This window comes from Nanorana parkeri, unplaced genomic scaffold (assembly GCF_000935625.1).
Source record: "Nanorana parkeri isolate BGI_ZX_2015 unplaced genomic scaffold, ASM93562v1 scaffold170, whole genome shotgun sequence".
Taxonomy (NCBI): Eukaryota; Metazoa; Chordata; class Amphibia; order Anura; family Dicroglossidae; genus Nanorana; species Nanorana parkeri.
Window position 1 is genome coordinate 32,674 of NW_017306438.1, and position 12,090 is coordinate 44,763.

Consider the following 12,090-nt stretch of genomic DNA (forward strand, 5'->3'; position numbering starts at 1 on the left):
GGGGGTGGGTAGTTCAGGTTGTACAGAGAAGATGGTGTTTTACCAATGTGTAGGCCCAGGTATTTAATAGATTGTTTGGCTACGGTAAAAGTTTTCAGGGGTAATAGGGAGAGAGTGGCAGATGGGGTGAGTGGGAGGACTTCTGATTTGGATACATTGATGGTGAGGCCAGAGAATTTTTGAAAGTGAGTGAAAGCATCCTGGATCAGGGGAATGTCTCGAGAAGGGTTGGAGGAGAATAACATTATATCATCTGCAAAAAGCATAATTTTAAGTTGTTGGGTAATGAAGGGGATTCCAGAGAGGTGTGAATTTTTTTGGAAGTATAATGATAGTGGTTCTAAGGAAATATTAAATAATAGGGGGGATAGGGGACATCCCTGTCTGGTGCCTTTGTTCAACGGAAAGCTAGGCAATATGTATCCCGAGGTGAGTATGCGAGAGCATGGGGAAGAATAGAGCGTTGCGATAAACGACTGGAAATGACCAGAGAACCTAATTTTCTCAAGGACTCTGAGAAGCCATGAGGATTGGATGCTGTCGAAAGCCTTCTCGGCGTCAATTGAGATCAAGGCCAAAGGAGAAGTCGGGTGATGTTTTGCATATTCTAACGTTGCCAATATTTTTCGAATGTTAGCCACCACTGAACATCCCTTAACAAAGCCAACCTGGGCAGGGGATATCAATTGTGGCAAAATCCTGGCTAATCGGTCTGCAACGATCTTGGATAATAGTTTAGCATCAGTGTTTATGAGAGAGATCGGGCGGTATGAGTCCGGGAGAGTGGGGTCTCTGTCTTTTTTTAGGGATCACTTTAATGTATGCGTCTTGGCCTGTTTTTAGGTATGCACCCCCTCACCATATGTTGTTGAAAACCCTGTGTAGTGTAGGCGCCACCTGTTCAAGTAATAATTTATCAAATTCGTTTGTGTACCCGTCTGGGCCTGGGGATTTGCCATTAACTGTAGATTTAATGGCATTCAGGAACTCATCTTGCGATATGTCTGCGTTGAGGTAGGAAAGGTCTTCCTCTGATATTGTCCGGAGAGATGTTGAAGTCAGAAATGTATCACCTAAGTTAGTGTCAGTTGGGGACGTTGAGTATAGTTTGGTGTAGAACCTTTCCAGAGTCGCATTCATTTGTTTGGGGTCAGTGACGAGAGTTCCTGACTCTGTACGCATGGAGGATATGTGTGATTTAAGGAACCGTGGTTTTGTCAGGTTAGCCATTAGTTTACCTGGTTTGTTCCAGAACTTATGGAAGTGTAATTTTGACTGGGACTGGTAAAAAGTTTGTTGAGCAGTCCACCATTCAAAATTTTGTTTAGCTTTTCTCCAGAGGTCACTATTCTCCGGCGAGGGGTGCAGCAAGTACTTTAGCTGGACTTGGCGTAAAGAGATGCTGGCTATAAGGAATTGGGTTGCCCCTGAGAACTACTTTAGCCGCCTCCCAGAAAAGATTAGGATTGTCGGCATGATCTGCATTAAACAACAGATATTCTTGCCAGGCTTCTGACAGCATGGACCTAAAAGAGGCGCCATTATACAGATGGGAGGAGGGCGTGGTCAGATATGGCAATAGGCAGTGGTCGAACATCGCCAATTAATGTGTCTACTGTGTCTGATGCCAAGAAATAATCTAGTCTGGCGAAGGATTTCTGCATGTTTGAGAAGTGGGTATACTCCTTCTCCAGAGGGTTTCGAATCCTCCAGACATCCACAAGATTTAACGCCCTTGACAATTGGGATAAATTTGTGGGCTGAGGGGGAGTTGAAACAGACTGTTTCTTTGTTGCTCCCGATCTGTCCTCACCCATCACCATTACTGAATTAAAGTTGCCTCCCAGGAGCTTGTGAGGGTTGGCGTCTCGAAGGATCCATGCGGTGATGTTGCGTTGGTGTTCCAGGAGATCACTCAGATGCCATGAGACATGGGGACATATTAACGGGTAGAGAAAGAGTACATATTTCTATCAGTAGAACGGCACATCTGGTCACATAAATCACAGTATTGATCAAGAATACACTTATACAAATTAAGGAAGCATTTAGCATCATTTGAGCACACTTATACCAAGGATATATCTCGAGGGGGATATGAAATAAGAGTATGAGGAGCCTCCCACGTTGGGCGGAGGTTTCTCCCCGTGTCCGCACACGGAGCATAGGTTTAACGAGTGTGGGGCCAACAGGGCCAAGCAGTTCAAAAAAGAAAAACAAGAATAAAAACAAAAACCATGAACGTTCAGCACATGACTTCGCTTTCTTCCTAGAGAGTGTGGCAGAACGTGCTTGGGTGCTCCGCTAGGCCAGGGCCTTAACAATTGGGCGGTAGGGGCCCAGCAGGAGCGCATAGAGGAAAAAAAAATCAAGAAAAAAAAAGGAAAAAAGTGCCAAATCGATAAGAGATAGAGATAAAAGGTATAACCATATGTCAGTAGCAGAATAACATGTGCCTCCTCTGAGGGGTGACAGGGGGGCTTTGGATCTGTAATCGTCGGCCAAACAGAGCCATTGTTACTTACAAGCACCACAAGCTGACCTCCGAATAGTGAGATGGTCCAGGGATCCGATTTGAGGCCCGGCCCATGGTGGCATGTAACAAGCAGAATTGAGGTGGCAGTTGACTGAATGCTGGAGGCCTCCAGCAAGGATCAACAGTTGGAGGTGGGATCAGGGGGAATCCGTAGGGGTCATTGGGAGGCGAGTCGAAGCCTTTCTTGCTGGGGTGGCTGGACACTCAGGCCTGGGAGAGCTGATACTTGCTGTGGACGGTGGACTATTTGCCATGCGATCCAGAAAGGTGAGCGCTTCAGCGGGATCTTGAAATGAAAGTTGAATTTCGTCAGTAGATTGGAAACGGAGGTTGGCCGGGTAGGCTAGAGTGAAGTGAATCTTCCGTTGGTAGAGAAGAGAGCAGACTTTGCTGAAGGCCTTCCGTTTTTTTGTGACTTCGGCCGAGTAATCCGCAAAGATGAGGAGGTGGTTGTCTTCCAGGTGAAGATCTTTTTTGGTTCTGAAGGCTTGAAGGATGGCCAGTCGGTCAGGAGGAGGAGGGTTGCGGTCATTTGCCACGAGTTGGGGTGCCCCTGCCTCGAGGTGTAGAGCGCCGTCTCGCCAAGAATTTATCCATGAAAGTCGACGGGCAAGGAGGCTATACCGTAGAGCTTTTCAGTGTGTTTTTGGTGTGCTGGGGTATGGTTTTATATAATATATAGCCCTGGCCGAGCGGGAGCTCTGGTCTCTGCAAACACTACATCAGGCGCCGGAACCGAACGTCCAGTTCAATATTTCTAAATGCAAACAATGCACTTAGGGAAAAATAATCCAATAACAGACTAAAGTATTAGGGATACAATATGTGCCAGTGTTGGTGGTGCTTATTTCAGATGACTGCAAAATTGAGGAGATGCAGTCAGGAAAGCAACAAGAATGCTGTGGTGCATTACTAAAGGAATCACCAACAGGAGGAAAGAGGTCCTGATTTTAATATAAAGAGCTTTAGTTAGACTTAATTTACAATACTGTGGGCAGTTTTGGAGACACTACTTACAAAAAATATCTAGATAAGTTAGAGTCTAAAGAACAGACTTCCAGCTGAACTAGAGTCAGCAGTCAACAGTAACTGAATTTAAACATGCTTGATATAAACCTAAATCTACACGAAAAGATAACATCTTAATGATTTACTTGGTCTTTTTTTGCCATCACTCATCTGTGTTTCCATGTTTAAAATGTAACTGAGTCAACTAAACAGTTTCTGACTGAAATCATCAGTCCCAAACTGTGATCTTTCTGATTCTAAAGAAATTAGTTTTAGAATTACATTTGAAAAGAAAAACGTAAACAAAAAAAAGTGACAGTCTTACCCAAAAGGACTGATAACTGATAAATTGATAGCAAGAACTGGTAAAGCACCTCAGGCACAATAAAATTTCTGCCTGGATCATACAAAAGGTGTAAGAAGTAGGCAAGGTACTCCTATCCAGTCACAACGCAATACAACAAAACATTTTTTTGTTAAAAACAGTTAATGCTGTGTTGTGCCTACTGACTTTCTGAGTTCTGGATGTCTAGCTATATCACTAAAAGTAAACATTTACAAAACCATAAACAGCTAGTGTAAATCCATAACTTCAGTCTTCACATAGTACCGACATATATTGTTCAGTTGTGACCTAGTCTAAGCCTATACACCAAGTTGGCGCCTAACGACCAATCCACCTTTTTGTAATATGAAATACAGTACATGCAGTTGACGAGAGTGTTCAACACATGGTTTTACATGCTTTGTTTGTTTTACTATCATGCAATATTTAAAAAAAAACCTGTCACTGTACATTTTGCATCCTCAGAAATTGACAAGCACACTGGCAAATTATCTCGAGAGCCCATAGTTTTCCAATCCAGTCACATGAAACAACTGAAAACAGCATGCACACTTGCACTAATCTGCATGCAATCAGATTTGCTGTATTTTCTGTCAGTCATCTGCTGCAAAAACAGAGAACATGAGGGTACAGCCACATAATGCAATCTCACACACATTAGCAGCAAATTTACAGGCATTAGTAATACTAGGGATGCAACGATATATATCAGCCGCTGAAGCATATTGGCCGAAAATTGCACTTTTGGCTAAATGCCGAAAGTACCATTTTTGTGCCGATACATCAGCGCATTCCTGATTTCTTTCCTCCCCGCTGCTCCAGCGGGAGGAGAGAAAGTGACAGCCGACAACCGAGCGCTGCGGGGGGAGAGCAATGTGAGCGGCCTGCGTCTCTCCTCCCACACCGCTCAATCTCCTATCACAGTCCGGCAGACCGGTGTGGGGGCAGAGACAGCCCGCGCTGTCACAGGAGGCTGAGCTCTCCTCCCTGCTCCGCTCGCTCAGCCTCCTGTGACAGTGTGTGACAGAGGAGAGAGAGCAAGAGCAAACACTCAGCGATCAGTGATTGCTGAGTGTTTGTAGTTAATTGAGGCTATGGTATGTTGACTACATCCTCAATTATGAATGAATGGGAGAGATCTACATCACCTCCTGTTCATTCATAGTTGTAGTTATAGTAAACACACAATGTCCTCATGTTATCAATGAACAGGAACATTCATAGAGGATTCCTGTTCATTGATAACAAGGGATACAGAAAAAGAGATTGAGGACACTGTGTTCTCAATCTCTTTTTCTATATTAAAAGGCAAATATCAGGGGTCTGTCTAGACCCCTGATAATTCCCCAAAGCCCCTAAAGGTAAAGTAAAAAATAAAAATATTTAATAAAAAAATGAATTAATAAATAAAAATAAAATATTTGAAAAATGTGAAAAAATTAAAATAAAAACATTTTCGGTTTTGGCCTGACAATTTTTTTTTTCAGTTTTGTTTCAGTTTTTACATTTCTATTTTGGTGCACCTCTAAGTAATACATAGGTGGCATAACAGTCTCTCTGGGAGTTGTGAAATCTTTGCTTAGTGAACAGAAGGACAACTTTTTTTATATCCAATATTACAAAAAGACCGAACAGTGCAAGTAAATATATACAGAAATAAAAATTACAAAAAGCAAGAAAAAGTTATCTACAGAGATATTGGCTTTTTGCTTTAAAATAAAAATGGGAGAAACCAAAGTAAACTTTACCGTTTTGGTAATATTGTTTTTTGCTCTTGGTGGGGGCATACCAGGGAAAGCCAGTCATTGACTCGTTCAAAACAAGCACCAGACAAATTGCTCTGTCCAGTTCTAGGCTACTTGATTTTTGGGGGCAGAGATGTGGGACAGTCTCCTTCTCCTTGGCCAATCACATTTGATGGTGGTACCCCGCTGAGTGGGAGGAAAGTTCTTGCCTCTGAAGTGGCCATAAGTTATATAGACGAGCCAGTTCTGAGAGCAGGAACAAAGTTAGGATTTGTGAAACCAGCGCATCATCCCAAATGCAGAAAATCCCAACACAACATTGGGGAGGGTCTATACAACGGTTTCATCAGTCTCTGGAGGTTTTATAAAGTCAGGACATGTCATTTTGAATCTGCTTGCAGCCTATAGTCATTTTGTATCTGCTTGCAGTGTCTTGAGGTTTTATACAAGTCAGGACATGTCATTTTGTATCTGCTTGCAGCCTATAGTTCAGAGCATAAGAAGGAATGATTCATCTTCCCTTTACCAATATTTTGGATCTTATGAGAGATGAAACATATTTCTTCTGCTCTTTGGCACATGAGTAATGATCCTAGACAGTTTTGAGCCCCAGCAGTCCAAAAATCTGGGAATATTCTTTTGATGGCTTGCCTCCAGTGAGGTAATAATTTAATACCTTTAGCTATAGCCACAATCTTACAGGATCTTATCAGGGAACCTGAGGGGGGTTCCTGTCAGAGACTTATTAGCAGCAAGGTGCTCTCAGATTTACAGGCCAGAGAAACTTATTCAGAACATGTTATCCTATTTTCTAAATTCAATATTACAATTGGGACACTTAATCACTGCAGCATAAACAACATTATTGAAAATAATATTATTGAATTTATTGTGTGCTACAAGTATAAACAGTTCTTTAATAACCCAGACATTTCGATTCAATCTCGTAGTTATGACTGTTGTGGCTACTGGAGTGAGAAAGAAAGGGCAGTGAAGAGGCCAATGATACATAGATCATACAGGTGAAACTCGAAAAATTAGAATATCGTGCAAAAGTTCATTTATTTCACTAATGCAACTTAGCCGTCTACCAGGAGATTTTGGAGCACTTCATGCTTTCTTCCGCAGATGAGCTCTATGGGGATGCTGACTTCATTTTCCAGCAGGACTTGGCACCTGCCCACACTGCCAAAAATTTTCTGAGATTGTTGATCTGGGTTTTCATGAGCTGTAAGCCATAATCATCACAATTATGACAAATCACGGCTTGAACTATCTTGCTTTGCATGTAATGAGTCTATCTCATATATTAGTTTCACCTTTTAAGTTGCATTAGTGAAATAAATGAACTTTTGCACGATATTCTAATTTTTCGAGTTTCACCTGTATATGCAGCTCTTGTAGCATCATATTACGTACATTGGTGTTGGGCCAGTACTAAAATAACTAAATTCTGACCTGTCAAAAGACAATGAAGCAAGAATCGTAGGGGGTTATTTCTAAAGGTTGGAAGCATTATTTTATGATCTTAATAGGAATGTAGAATCATGAAGGTTATGGTGAGAAAGGACTGAAGGAATCAAAAAGCTCTCCAACTGATCAGTGTGTAGAACAGTATAGAACACAAGATATGTACATGTCTTATTTCATCACATATCCCAAAACTAAAAGTATTATTCCTCATTTTAAGGACATGGAACAGAGTTATGCAAATGCTTTCTTTATGCCCCAAATAGCAAACTGCACATCCAGAACCGCTGGTAGATAGTGCAGATTACAGCCTAATTTTATGGAGACATTGATATCAGACTGCTTACAGCTGTTTCATGCATTTTTGGCTACCATCAGTGCAGTGTATGGAAACCATGGCTTCTATTAGTAGGGCTTGAAACCCAAGGAAAAAGTATAACATGAAGGTTATGGTGAGAAATGACTAAATGAATGAAGAATCCCTCCAACCGAATCAGCGCATAACACAGCAGATACAAAAAGTTAGAAGAATTGTCCCGTGTATAGCGCTCTTCGAGGGGCTGTAGGGGTGGGGGGGGGGGCAGAGGCAGAAAATGAGGGGGGGGGAAAAGGAAAGAAAGTGGTGGTAGGGTGGGAAATTTGCTGGGGAAAGGGCCATGTACGGGGGGGATTTATTGCTGGTGTGCGGGGTGTCCGACGTGTATGCTGGAAAACAAAAATTGGAGACGGAAGCGCCATAACCGAGCACAATAAAAGTGTAGAGAAGGTTAGGGGAGGGCGGTGTTCAACTCACCTGTGGTAGGGTGGGTACTCGTTTAGACAGGTGGTTGAGAGCGATGTTCGGGGGTGGCAGACGTTATTAGGCCATCCTGTTCTTCAATCGGTGGTGTTGTTTTGGACCAAGGAGTGGTGGATGAAAGAGAACAACACTGGTGGTGAGGTTGGAGGAACACAAACCAAAGGGGTCTTCTGTCACTCACCGTTAGTTTAGGTTAGTAGAGATGCGTTAGTTAGGTTAGTAGAGATGCGTGGTCAACGACGGAGGTGTGGTGTGTGGCTGCTGATGGTGCTATCCTGCTCAGACCTCTGTAGAGAACCCAGAGGATGTCCTGCAGAAGGAGGCATGGGAGGAGGGGATGTTGGAGTCTCCACCGACGGGCACCATATGGGAGGCAGTGTGTTGGACGGTGCTTTCGGGAGCCGTCGGCATCTTCGTTGGTGAGAGACGGAGAGGGCGGAGAGAGCAATGTGCTGCCGTGTAGGCGCTCGGCTGTCCAGACCGCTGAGTGGCTGTGTGGGCTGAGCGTCCTGGAGTGTCGCCAGGCTGACAGCGCACGAGCGTCCCCTAGGCGGCGTGCGCCTAGGCTAAGTCCGTCGGGGACAGGGAATACCAGAGATGCAATTAAAGTTGCCAAGCCTGACTGCTTCTTCTCCACTTTTCCCAGGGCAGGAACGATTTAGCTTGAAAAGTAGGAGAAGATCCAAGACCACCAAGTATTGTAATTTATTCAGAGATGACTTCTCAGTGTTCAGGACCCAACAGAAGTCCATTAAGGTTTGCAACATGATTGATATATTGGAGTTCAAGGTCAGGGAGGTCTGATCTTGCAGCGACAGATCATCTATGTATCCTATAATTAAAAGGCAGAGAAAGCCCAGGACTGAAGTAAGAAAAACTGTGAAGACTGTGAATATCCCAAAAAATTATCAGCTTTTACATAAAGTTAATTATGTATCCATGTTTAACCAGATGTAGGAATTATTAATGACTTGGATGAGACATACACTTTCATGGATAGGTAGAATTTACGCAGTCAAAATGTCAATTTTACCTAAAGTATTATATTTATTTCGAACTATCCAAGTCTGTATTCAAAACTATATCATTCACTCGTTCCAAAACAAAGTTTTTTCTTTTGTATGGAACAATAAACGTCCTAGAATCCCTAAAAGCACAATGTATATACATAGGAGACAGGGGGGGGGCTGGGCCTTCCAAATTTTTATAAATACTACCAAGCTGCACAATTGGTCCCTCTAGGAAACTTTTATATGACTCTATATCGCCCAATCTCGGTAGATCTAGAAGAACATATCTGTTTTCCTGTGTCACTGAAGGCTATTCATTGGTTGCCAGCCCGACTACGTCCAAAAGATATGAGTCCATTTCTGAAACATATGCTTAAGATCAGGGACAATATAAAATACTGCTGTGATCTGCAATCACCTTATGCACCGCTACTTCCAATCATAGGTAACCCCCTGTTTCCACCAGGAATGGAAGTGCCAAATGCCTTTGGCTGGTGGATAAACCATGGGGTGACATGCCTACACCAGTTAATGGTAGATGATAGGATCGGCACATAGTCTTGCTTTCAGAACAACATGCAAGCCCCAGACACAGAATATTTCAGATATCTACAACTTAGGCACTGGGCTATATCAATGCTTTTTGAATCTTTAGATATAGCGGAATTCACGTTTTTTAAAAAATATCTGTTTGAAATGTCGCACGGCCCCTAAACTAATATCGATACTATATTCCCAGCTAAATAGGTTATTAAAGCCCAGTGACCATAAATATACACAGAAATGGGAAAAAGAACTTGGGAGTTGTTAAACAACCGAAATAATGGCTACAAATGTGGAAATCAACAGCCTTGTGCTCCATTAATGTAAACTCTGTGGAAACTGCATTTAAAACTTTAACTAGATGGTACTTAGTGCCCTCCAGGTTGGTTTACTCTAACCCGACACACTCAGATCTTTGTTTGAGGATGTGATTCTAGGGGGGATGCGGTTCATACCTGGTGGACATGCTCGAAACTGGATAGGTTCTGGTGAAAAGTATTTCAGATGATTAATGATCTTTTCCTGACTAATATGGTAAGTGATCCATGGGTAGCCTTATTACATCAAAAACCTCCATCCCTGACCAACTCACAACATAAATTGGGGACTTATGTTATGTTGGCAGCGAAACAGACCATTGCTCAGGCATGGAGGAAACCACACATGTTTTTCGGTGAAGTTAAAAAGATGATGGATTCATTTTTTCTTAACAAAAAACTGACTAGCATCCTGTTGGACTCCAATAAAAAGTTTATGAAGACTTAGGAACCTTGGATTAAGTATGCTCACCCAACACTTTCAGTAGAAAGCTTGATGCTCCTGTAGAAATGATTTTGGTGTCTTGTCCCCTCCCCCCCCCCTTTTTTTTTTGTTAGTCTTGAGGTCTTTTTTAAGTCTTGTCTGGTCTCATAGTCATATTCTATTGGTTTTTTTAAAGGTGGTTGGTGGGGAGGGTCAGCAGGGTGATAAAGCATAGGTTTATCCTTGCAGACTGTCGATGTTGATGTATATTTGTATATGTTTATAAAATGAATAAAATCTTTGAAATAGAAACTGTGAAGACTCTTGTAGCCACAGAAAGACCAAAAGGAAAGGGCTATAAACTGAAAGTGTTTGTTGCCCACTGCGAATGAGAGTACCACTGGTGGTGGAAAGATATAAATATGTAGATACACTTCCTTTAGGACAATGGATGCCAGAAAGTCTCCACAATGAAACAAGGCCATAGCTGATCAAATAATTTCCATCCAAAATTTCTAGGACAATAAAGCCTGAATGATTGAAAGGAGGTGATGTGGACACATGGGAAGACACAAAGCAAAGAATGGAGATAGATGACTTGTGTAAAACTCTATTTGATAACCTTTTGATACCCCACCTCACTCTTACCCTATGTTGCATTTTAAGTATTTTGGCCAGTGAAGAGCTGAAAATATGGTTTCCTATGAAGGGTAGGTGTTACAAGGCTTTCCTACACTGTTGCTCCACAGTCCAGCATTTAAGCCAGAGTGCCCTCTGCATCTGAATGGAAGAGAGTTATGTGAGATATAACCCGGCTGGCATCCAGCAATGAGTCACACAAAAAAAAAAATTAAATGCTTGATCAACACAATCAATAAGTTGAGTGTCAATGCCAGCAGCAGACAGATCCCTGCTGAGGGCTTTTGACAAGTCAGCTAAAGTTTGGGAAATGATTGCAGAGGCAAGCATTGGTAGAAGGGCAGAACACACCAAAGAGTAGACAGATCAATTAATTGCTTCCAATTTCTTGTCAGTAGGGTCCTTGAAGGAAAAAGTGCCTACTATGGGGGATGGTCACAGCATATTAGGGTAAGACACAGATAGGTCGACTACGGAAGGAGTGGACCATTTTTGGACAACATCCACTACAAAATCCTAGAGTGCCTTGAGCCATTTAGGGCCAAGGAATTGTTTGAGTGTTGTAATGCTTGTAGATCTTTATCGAATAGGGAAAGATGAGGAAACTCTGGTAGAATGTTGTGTCTATGAGAACGGGGCCCAGCCACTGTTTTAGGGGAAGGAATGGTGGACTCCTCTAAATCTCCTCCCCTAAGAAAGGAAGAAACACAGTGACTAAGAATCCTGTAGGCGATCCAAGACAATTTAAAAAGAAATGTGCATCTTTATGTCAGATTTCCACTGGGAAAGGCAAAGGTGGGCATTTTAAACTTCTGCAATCAGAAGGAGAAATCAACTTATGCCTAAGGAGTCATAAATCCTTGCACAACGGAAGATATCTTCACTGTCAGGTGGTAAAGAAATAAGGACCTGAGAATAAAAAGGGATGGGGTAGGGGGGTAGAAATAGCTGCAGGCAGTTCTGACTGGGATCTGCTAGAGGTGCAGACAGCACAACCTTCCCCCTTGCCAAGCTCAACTTTGCTCATAGTGCAAATCAGGTCTTGCGTCGGTGAGTCAATGGGTCACCTAAGGGCATAGGGCAACCACCCTTCCATTTAACACCAGAGATTGTTGAACTTTAAGGAAAAAGAGCTGCCCCACTCCCAGAGGCGGCTCTAGACTTTGTGAGGCCTTAGGCAAAACTCAAATGTGAGGCCCCATGAAAGAGAGGCAGCCAGGAGAGAGAGCGAAGGAGAGACAGCCAGGAGAGAG